This window comes from Arachis hypogaea, chromosome 2 (genome assembly GCF_003086295.3).
Source record: "Arachis hypogaea cultivar Tifrunner chromosome 2, arahy.Tifrunner.gnm2.J5K5, whole genome shotgun sequence".
Classification (NCBI taxonomy): Eukaryota; Viridiplantae; Streptophyta; class Magnoliopsida; order Fabales; family Fabaceae; genus Arachis; species Arachis hypogaea.
The window spans coordinates 31,757,522-31,766,777 of NC_092037.1; the positions used below are offsets into that span (position 1 = coordinate 31,757,522).

Here is a 9,256-nt window from a genome sequence, read left to right on the forward strand (position 1 = left end):
CAACATTTCAAGTATGTTGCCTTTTCTGTTGAGAAAGGTTTAATGTTTGAATCATATCTTTTCTTGATAGCCAAGTCATTAACTTTTAAAATCAAATCTTTTTAAAATGTTTTTCAAATCATATCTTCTCAATCACATCTTTTTAAAATCAATCATGGTTTTCGAAAATCAATTAGTGTTTTTCAAAATGTTTTTAAAATATTTTACTTAATTTTCGAAAATTTCTTCCCCTCTTCTCACATCCTTCTATTTATGGACTAACACTATTCCTTAATGAACAATTCGAACTCCATCTTCTTTGATAAGTTCGAATTTTCTACTTCTGCCTTCTATTTTTCTTTTCCTCTGACACCTCAAGGAATCTCTATACTGTGACATAGAGGATTCCATATTTTCTTGTTCTCTTCTCTTTCATATGAGCAGGAGCAAAGACAAAAGCATTCTTGTTGAGGCTGACCCTGAACCTGAAAGGACCTTAAAGCGAAAGCTAAGAGAAGCTAAGGCACAATTCTCTATAGAGGACCTAACAGAAATCTTCAAAGAAGAAGAACCCATGGCAGCCGAAAACAACAACAATGCCAACAATGCAAGGAAGGTGCTGGGTGACTTTACTGCACCTACACCCGACTTCTATGGGAGAAGCATCTCTATCCCTGCCATTGGAGGAAACAACTTTGAGCTTAAGCCTCAACTAGTTTCTCTAATGCAACAGAATTGCAAGTTCCATGGACTTCCATTGGAAGATCCTCATCAGTTCTTAGCTGAGTTCTTGCAAATCTGTGACACTGTCAAGACTAATGGGGTTGACCCTGAGGTCTACAGACCTATGCTATTTGCTTTTGCTGTAAGAGACAGAGCTAGGACATGGTTGGATTCACAACCTAAAGAAAGCCTGAACTCTTGGGAAAAGCTAGTCAATGCCTTCTTGGCAAAGTTCTTTCCACCTCAAAAATTGAGTAACCTTAGAGTGGAAGTCCAAACCTTCAGACAGAAGGAAGGAGAATCCCTCTATGAAGCTTGGGAAAGATACAAACAATTAATCAGAAAGTGTCCCTCTGATATGCTTTCTGAATGGAGCATCATAGGTATTTTCTATGATGGTCTCTCTGAACTATCCAAGATGTCTTTGGATAGCTCTGCTGGAGGATCTCTTCATCTGAAGAAGACGCCTACAAAAGCTCAAGAACTAATTGAAATGGTTGCAAATAACCAATTCATGTACACTTCTGAAAGGAATCCTGTGAACAATGGGACAAATCAGAAGAAAGGAGTTCTTGAGATTGACACTCTGAATGCCATATTGGCTCAGAACAAGATATTGACTCAGCAAGTCAATATGATTTCTCAAAGTCTGTCTGGAATGCAAAATGCACCAAGCAGTACTAAGAAAGCTTCATCTGAAGAAGAAGCTTATAATCCTGAGAACCCTTCAATGGAAGAGGTGAATTACATGGGAGAACCTTATGGAAACACCTATAATCCTTCATAGAGAAATCATCCAAATCTCTCATGGAAGGATTAACAGAGACCTCAACAAGGTTTCAACAACAATAATGGTGGAAGAAACAGGTTTAGCAATAGCAAGCCTTTTCCATCATCTTCTCAGCAACAGACAGAGAGTCCTAAGCAGAACACCTCTGACTTAGTAACCATGGTCTCTGATCTGATCAAGACCACTCAAAGTTTCATGACTGAAACAAGGTCCTCCATTAGAAATTTGGAGGCACAAGTGGGTCAGCTGAGCAAGAAATTTACTGAACTCCCTCCTAGTACTCTTCCAAGCAATACAGAAGAAAATCCAAAAGGAGAGTGCAAAGCCATCAATATGGCCAAATTTGAAGAGGAGGAAGAGGCAGTGAACGCCACTGAGGAAGACCTCAATGGACGTCCACTGGCCTCCAATGAGTTCCCCAATGAGGAACCATGGGAATCTGAGGCTCAAAATGAGACCATAGAGATTCCATTGGACTTACTTCTGCCATTCATGAGCTCTGATGAGTATTCTTCCTCTGAAGAGGATGAGTATGTCACTAAAGAGCAAGTTGCTAAATACCTTGGAGCAATCATGAAGCTAAATGACAAGTTATTTGGAAATGAGACTTGGGAGGATGAACCCCCTTTGCTCACCAAAGAACTAGATGACTTGTCTAGGCAGAAACTGCCTCAAAAGAGACAGGATCCTCGGAAGTTTTCAATACCTTGTACCATAGGCACCATGACCTTCAAGAAGGCCTTGTGTGACTTAGGGTCAAGTGTAAACCTCATGCCTCTCTCTGTAATGGAGAAGCTAGGGATCTTTGAGGTGCAAGCTGTAAAAATCTCACCAGAGATGGCAGACAATTCAAGAAAACAAGCTCATGGACTTGTAGAGGATGTTCTGGTAAAGGTTGAAGACCATTACATCCCTGCTGATTTCATAGTCCTAGAGACTGGGAAGTGCATGGATGAATCTATCATCCTTGGCAGACCCTTCCTAGCCATAGCAAAGGCTGTGATTGATGTTGATAGAGGAGAATTGATCATTCAAGTGAATGAAGAATCCTTGGTGTTTAAGGCTCAAGGATATCCCTCTGTCATCATGGAGAGGAAGCATGAAGAGCTTCTCTCAAAACAGAGCCAAACAGAGCCCCCGCAGTCAAACTCTAAGTTTGGTGTTGGGAAGCCACAACCAACTTCTAAGTTTGGTGTTGAACCCCCACATTCAAACTCTAAGTTTGGTGTTGGGAGGTTCCAACATTGCTCTGAGCATCTGTAAGGCTCCATGAGAGCCCTCTGTCAAGCTACTGACATTAAAGAAGCGCTTGTTGGGAGGCAACCCAATGTTATATTTTATCTATTTTTCCTTTGTTATTTTATGTTTTCTGTAGGTTGATGATCATGAGAAGTCACAAAATTAATTGAAAAAGCAAAAACAGAATAAAAAACAGAAAGAAAAACAGCACACCCTGGAGGAAGATCCTGCTGGCGTTTAAACGCCAGTCAAGCTAGCAGATGGGCGTTTAACGCCCAGTCTGGCACCATTCTGGGCGTTTAACGCCAGAAAGGGGCACCAGACTGGCGTTAAACGCCATAGAAGGGCAAGAACTTGCCGTTAAACGCCAGAAATGGGCACCAGCCCGGCGTTTAACGCCAGAATTGGCACAAAGAGCAATTTTGCTCGCCACTTGGTGCAGGGATGACTTTTCCTTGACACCTCAGGCTCTGTGGACCCCACAGGATCCCCACCTACCCCACCACTCTCTCTCTTCTTCACCCATTCACCAATCACCTCAACACCTCTTCCCCAAAAACCCTTCACCTATCAAATCCCATCTTTCTCTTCACCACTCACATCCATCCTTCATAAAACCCCACCTACCCCACCATTCAAATTCAAAACACTTTCCCTCCCAAACCCACCCATACATGACCGAACCATAACCCTCCCCCCACTCCTATATAAACCCTTCTTCACTCCTTCATTTTCACACAACCTAAACTCTACTTCTTCCCCCTTTGGCCGAACCACAAGGCCATCTCCATCTTCTCTATTTCTTCTTCTTCTACTCCCTTCTTTCTTCTTTTGCTTGAGGACGAGCAAACCTTTTAAGTTTGGTGTGGTAAAAGCATTGCTTTTTTTTGTTTTTCCATAACCATTTATGGCATCCAAGGCCGGAGAAACCTCTAGAAAGAGGAAAGGGAAGGCAAAAGCTTCCACCTCCGAGTCATGGGAGATGGAGAGATTCATCTCAAGGGTGCATCAAGACCACTTCTATGAAGTTGTGGCCTTGAAGAAAGTGATCCCCGAGGTCCCTTTCAAACTCAAAAAGAGTGAATATCCGGAGATCCGACATGAGATCCGAAGAAGAGGTTGGGAAGTTCTTACCAACCCCATTCAACAAGTCGGAATCCTAATGGTTCAAGAGTTCTATGCCAATGCATGGATCACAAGAACCATGATCAAAGTGTGAACCCGGATCCAAAGAATTGGCTTACTATGGTTCGGGGGAAATACTTGGATTTTAGTCCGGAAAATGTAAGGTTGGCATTCAACTTGCCCATGATGCAAGAAGATGAACATCCTTACACTAGAAGGGTCAACTTTGATCAAAGGTTGGACCAAGTCCTCACAGTCATTTGTGAAGAGGGCACCCAATGGAAGAGAGATTCAAGAGGAAAGCCAGTTCAATTGAGAAGGCATGACCTCAAACCCGTGGCTAGAGGATGGTTGGAGTTTATCCAACGCTCAATCATTCCCACTAGCAACCGGTACGAAGTTACCATAGACCGGGCTATCATGATTCATAGCATCATGATTAGAGAAGAAATAGAAGTTCATGAGGTTATATCCCAAGAACTTCACAAGGTGGAGGACAAGTCCTCTACCTTGGCAAGGTTAGCCTTTCCTCATCTCATTTGTCACCTCTGTTATTTAGTTGGAGTTGACATAGAGAGAGACATCCCCATTGATGAGGACAAGCCCATCACTAAGAAAAGGATGGAGCAAACAAGAGACCCCTCTCATCATCAAATCCCTGAGATACCTCAAGGGATGCACTTTCCTCCACAAAACTATTGGGAGCAACTAAACAGCTCCCTAGGAGAATTGAGTTCCAACATGGGACAACTAAGGGTGGAGCACCAAGAACATTCCATCCTCCTCCATGAAATTAGAGAAGATCAAAGAATCATGAGAGAGGAGCAACAAAGACAAGGAAGAGACATTGAGGAGCTCAAGCACTCCATAGGATCTTCAAGAGGAAGAACAAGCCGCCATCACTAAGGTGGACCCGTTCTTTAATTTCCTTGTTCTTTATTTTTCTGTTTTTCGAATTTTAGTGCTTATGTTTATCTATGTTTATGTCTTGTGATCATTAGTGTCTTAGTGTCTATGCCTTAAAATTATGAATGTCCTATGAATCCATCACCTCTCTTAAATGAAAAATGTTCTTAATTAAAAAAGAAAAGAATTGCATGAATTTTGAATTTTATAACAGTTTAATTATTTTGATGTGGTGGCAATACTTTTGTTTTCTGAATGTATGTTTAAACAGTGCATATGTCTTTTGAATTTGTGGTTCATGAATGTTGGCTCTTGAAAGAATGATGAAAAAGGAGACATGTTACTGAGGATCTGAAAAATCATAAAAATGATTCTTGAAGAAAGAAAAAGCAGTGAATACAAAAAAAAATATTCGAAAAAAGAGAGAAAGAAAAAGAAAGAGAAAAAGAAAGAAAAAGAAAGAAAAAGAAAGAAATAAAGTTGTGATCCAAGGCAAAAAGAGTGTGTTTAAGAACCCTGGACACCTCTAATTGGGGATTCTAGCAAAGCTGAGTCACAATCTGAAAAGGTTCACCCAATTATGTGTCTGTGGCATGTATGTATCCGGTGGTAATACTGGAAGACAGAGTGCTTTGGGCCACGGCCAAGACTCAATAAGTAGCTGTGTTCAAGAATCATCATACTTAACTAGGAGAACCAATGACACTATCTGGATTCTGAGTTCCTAAAGAAGCCAATCATTCTGAATTTCAAAGGATAGAGTGAGATGCCAAAACTGTTCAGAGGCAAAAAGCTAAAAGCCCCGCTCATCTAATTAATACTGATCTTCATAGATGTTTTTGGAATTCATTGTATATTCTCTTCTTTTTATCTTATTTGATTTTTAGTTGCTTGAGGACAAGCAACAATTTAAGTTTGGTGTTGTGATGAGCGGATAATTTGTATGCTTTTTGGCATTGTTTTTAGTATGTTTTTAGTATGATCTAGTTAGGTTTTAGTATATTTTTATTAGTTTTTAGTTAAAATTCACTTTTCTGGACTTTACTATGAGTTTGTGTGTTTTTCTGTGATTTCAGGTATTTTCTGGCTGAAATTGAGGGACCTGAGCAAAAATCTGATTCAGAGACTAAAAAGGACTGCAGATGCTGTTGGATTCTGACCTTCCTGAACTCGAAGTGAATTTTCTGGAGCTACAGAAGCCCAATTGGCGCGCTCTCAACGGCGTTGGAAAGTAGACATCCTGGGCTTTCCAGAAATATATGATAGTCCATACTTTGCCCAAGATTTGATGGCCCAAACCGGCGTTCAAAGTCACCTTCAGAATTCCCAGCGTTAAACGCCGGAACTGGCACAAGGATGGGAGTTAAACGCCCAAACTGGCACCAAAGCTGGCGTTTAACTCCAAGAAGAGTCTCTACACGAAAAAGCTTCAATGCTCAGCCCAAGCACACACCAAGTGGGCTCGGAAGTGGATTTTTATGTCATTTACTCATCTCTGTAAACCCTAGGCTACTAGTTCTATATATATAGGACCTTTTACTATTGTATTATCATCTTCTGATCTTTGGAGTCTTTTGATCTTTAGATCTTTTGATCACTTTGGGAGGCTGGTCATTCAGCCATGCCTAGACCTTGTTCTTATGTATTTTCAACGGTGGAGTTTCTACACACCATAGATTAAGGTGTGGAGCTCTGCTGTACCTCGAGTATTAATGCAATTACTATTGTTCTTTTATTCAATTCCGCTTGTTCTTGTTCTAAGATATCACTTGTTCTTCAACTTGATGAATGTGATGATCCATGACACTCATCATCATTCTCACCTATGAACGCGTGCCTGACAACCACCTCTGTTCTACCTTAGATTGGGTGGATATCTCTTGGATTCTTTAACCGGAATCTTCGTGGTATAAGCTAGAACTGATGGCAGCATTCAAGAGAATTCGGAAGGTCTAAACCTTGTCTGTGGTATTCTGAGTAGGATTCAATGATTGAATGACTGTGACGAGCTTCAAACTCCTGAGGGCGGGGCGTTAGTGACAGACGCAAAAGAATCACTGGATTCTATTCCGGCCTGATTGAGAACCGACAGATGGATAGCCGTGCCGTGACAGGGTGCGTTGAACATTTCCACTGAGAGGATGGGAGGTAGCCACTGACAACGGTGAAACCCTTGCATACAGCTTGCCATGGAAAGGAGTAAGAAGGATTGGATGAAGACAGTAGGAAAGCAGAGAGACGGAAGGGACAAGCATCTTCATACGCTTATCTGAAATTCCCACCAATGAATTACATAAGTATCTCTATCTTTATCTTTATGTTTTATTCATCATTCATAACCATTTGAGTTTTCCTGACTAAGATTTACAAGGTGACCATAGCTTGCTTCATACCAACAATCTCTGTGGGATCGACCCTTACTCGCGTAAGGTTTATTACTTGGACGACCCAGTACACTTGCTGGTTAGTTGTGCGAAGTTGTAGTGATCACAATTTCGTCCACCAGGTACCATTTTTACAAGAGGCTCCACCTGCAAATGAACCAAAGAAAATAGCATATAAATAATCTATAATCTAAATACACTAAAGTGACAATACTATACAATCACCAATCTAAGCTTCTCAAGTAAGAACATAAAAAGAGTGTCAAAAAATGATAAAATTATGGCAAGTTCTATGAGTACCTGCAATCCCTATTGTCCAAGGTTGCAATCAATCAACTTATTAAATCAGTTCATAAATAAAATCATCTATTTTTCTACTTTTCATAACATTAAGTGTTGCATATTTAGAGTCTCAATGACTAAAGGTAGCATATTACTACATTATAGTCACAAACAGAAGTTATATAAACAATTAAAATTGTAACTTGGAAAAGCCATTCCCACTTGAATATTGCATACATCATTCTAAAGTCTAAAAAATTTAGGACCATTTAGAGTATTAACTTCTAAAAAACCAAAAAATTATCAAGTCCTTTCAGAAATATCTAGGATCCACAATCTTTCTGACATTCGTTATGCTATTCGTTCTGCATTGTAAAACTATTTTTTTTAAATCTCATCTAAAATGTTAAACATGTGTGAGCTAGGCTTGCAGAGAACAGAGTAGAAATAGAGTTTAAAGGGTGCATGTGCAAATTCATTTCTTAACTAATTTGAATAGCTAGGCTTGATTGATTAAAAAAAGATTAGACCCACATGAGATTAACTGAAGATAGATGCCATCATAACAATCAAAATAAACTAACAGAAACATGCAGCTAATTGATTAATATAGAGATTGATAATGATGAATTATATATATATATATATATATATATATATATATATATATATCTAAAATTTGAACTTGCTAGAAACAGATATTCACAAGTAATTATTTTGAGAACAAAACAGATACAATTGCAACAGAATCAATGTAATCAATTTTAGGTTAATCCAAAAACATGTTTATTATCAACACTCAGCTCACGAAGGTAAACCGGTCTGAGCACAAAATACATATATATAGGAGAACCCAAAATAAGACCAAAATACAAAGTTACAGAACCTGTATCTCTAAAATAACCTCTAAGAGAAAGTTAATACATCAAATACATAGGCAGTGGAGATAAAGTATCTACATATATACATATACATAAGATAAAGCCCCAAAGATAAGGATCTCCGCTATCAGAAGCTTCCAGCATGCCTCAGCGAGATTTCGCCTGACTTGCATCTGAAAACCACAAATATCCATATGGAATGACGGGTTTTGACGAGTGAGTGTGGGGGGCTTCGGCTATCATCCCTACCGTCAAAGGTAAAATTGTAAGGCCTTGTGTGCCAAAGCGGACAATAGCATGCTAGCGGGTGGTCTGGGCTGTTACAGATGGTATCAGAGTTGGAGCCCAGTTCGATGTGCCTGCAAGGGCACTAGGCTCCCTTAGGAGGGTGGAGTGTAAGGTCCCACATCGGTTGGGAAGGGGAACGAAGAATGCCTTATATGGGTGTGGATACCTCTCCCTAGCATGACGCGTTTTGACAAGTGATTGTGGGGGGCTTCGGCTACCATCCTTATCGTCAAAGCTAAAACTGTAAGGCTTTGTGTGCCAAAGCGGATAATATCGTGCTAGCGGGTGATCTGGGCTGTCATAGATGGTATCGGAGTCGGAGCCCGGTTCGATGTGCCTGCGAAGGCGCTGGGCTCCCTCGGAGGGTGGATTGTAAGGTCCCACATCGGTTGTGAGGGAAACGAAGCATGCCTTCTAAGGGTGTGGATGCCTCTCTTTAGCATGATGCGTTTTGATGAGTGATTGTGAGGGGCTTCGACTATCATCTCTATCGTCAAAGACAAAACCGTGAAGCTTTGTGTACCAAAGCAGACAATATCGTGCTAGCGGGTGGTATAGGCTATTACATATGGTATCAGAGACGGAGCCCGGATCGATGTGCCAGCGAAGGCGCTGGGCTCCCTTAAGGGGTGGATTGTAAGGTCCCACATCGGTTGGTA

The 9,256-nt window shown here is 40.6% G+C and overlaps 1 non-coding gene across 1 annotated transcript; it reads right to left on the reverse strand.

The window, feature by feature from the left end:
* Nucleotides 1-958: 958 nt before the first annotated feature.
* On the reverse strand, nt 959-1,065 carry LOC112764195 (small nucleolar RNA R71). Its single transcript, XR_003183051.1, has one exon. It is a non-coding gene; the product is annotated as a small nucleolar RNA R71 (small nucleolar RNA).
* Nucleotides 1,066-9,256: the final 8,191 nt, after the last annotated feature.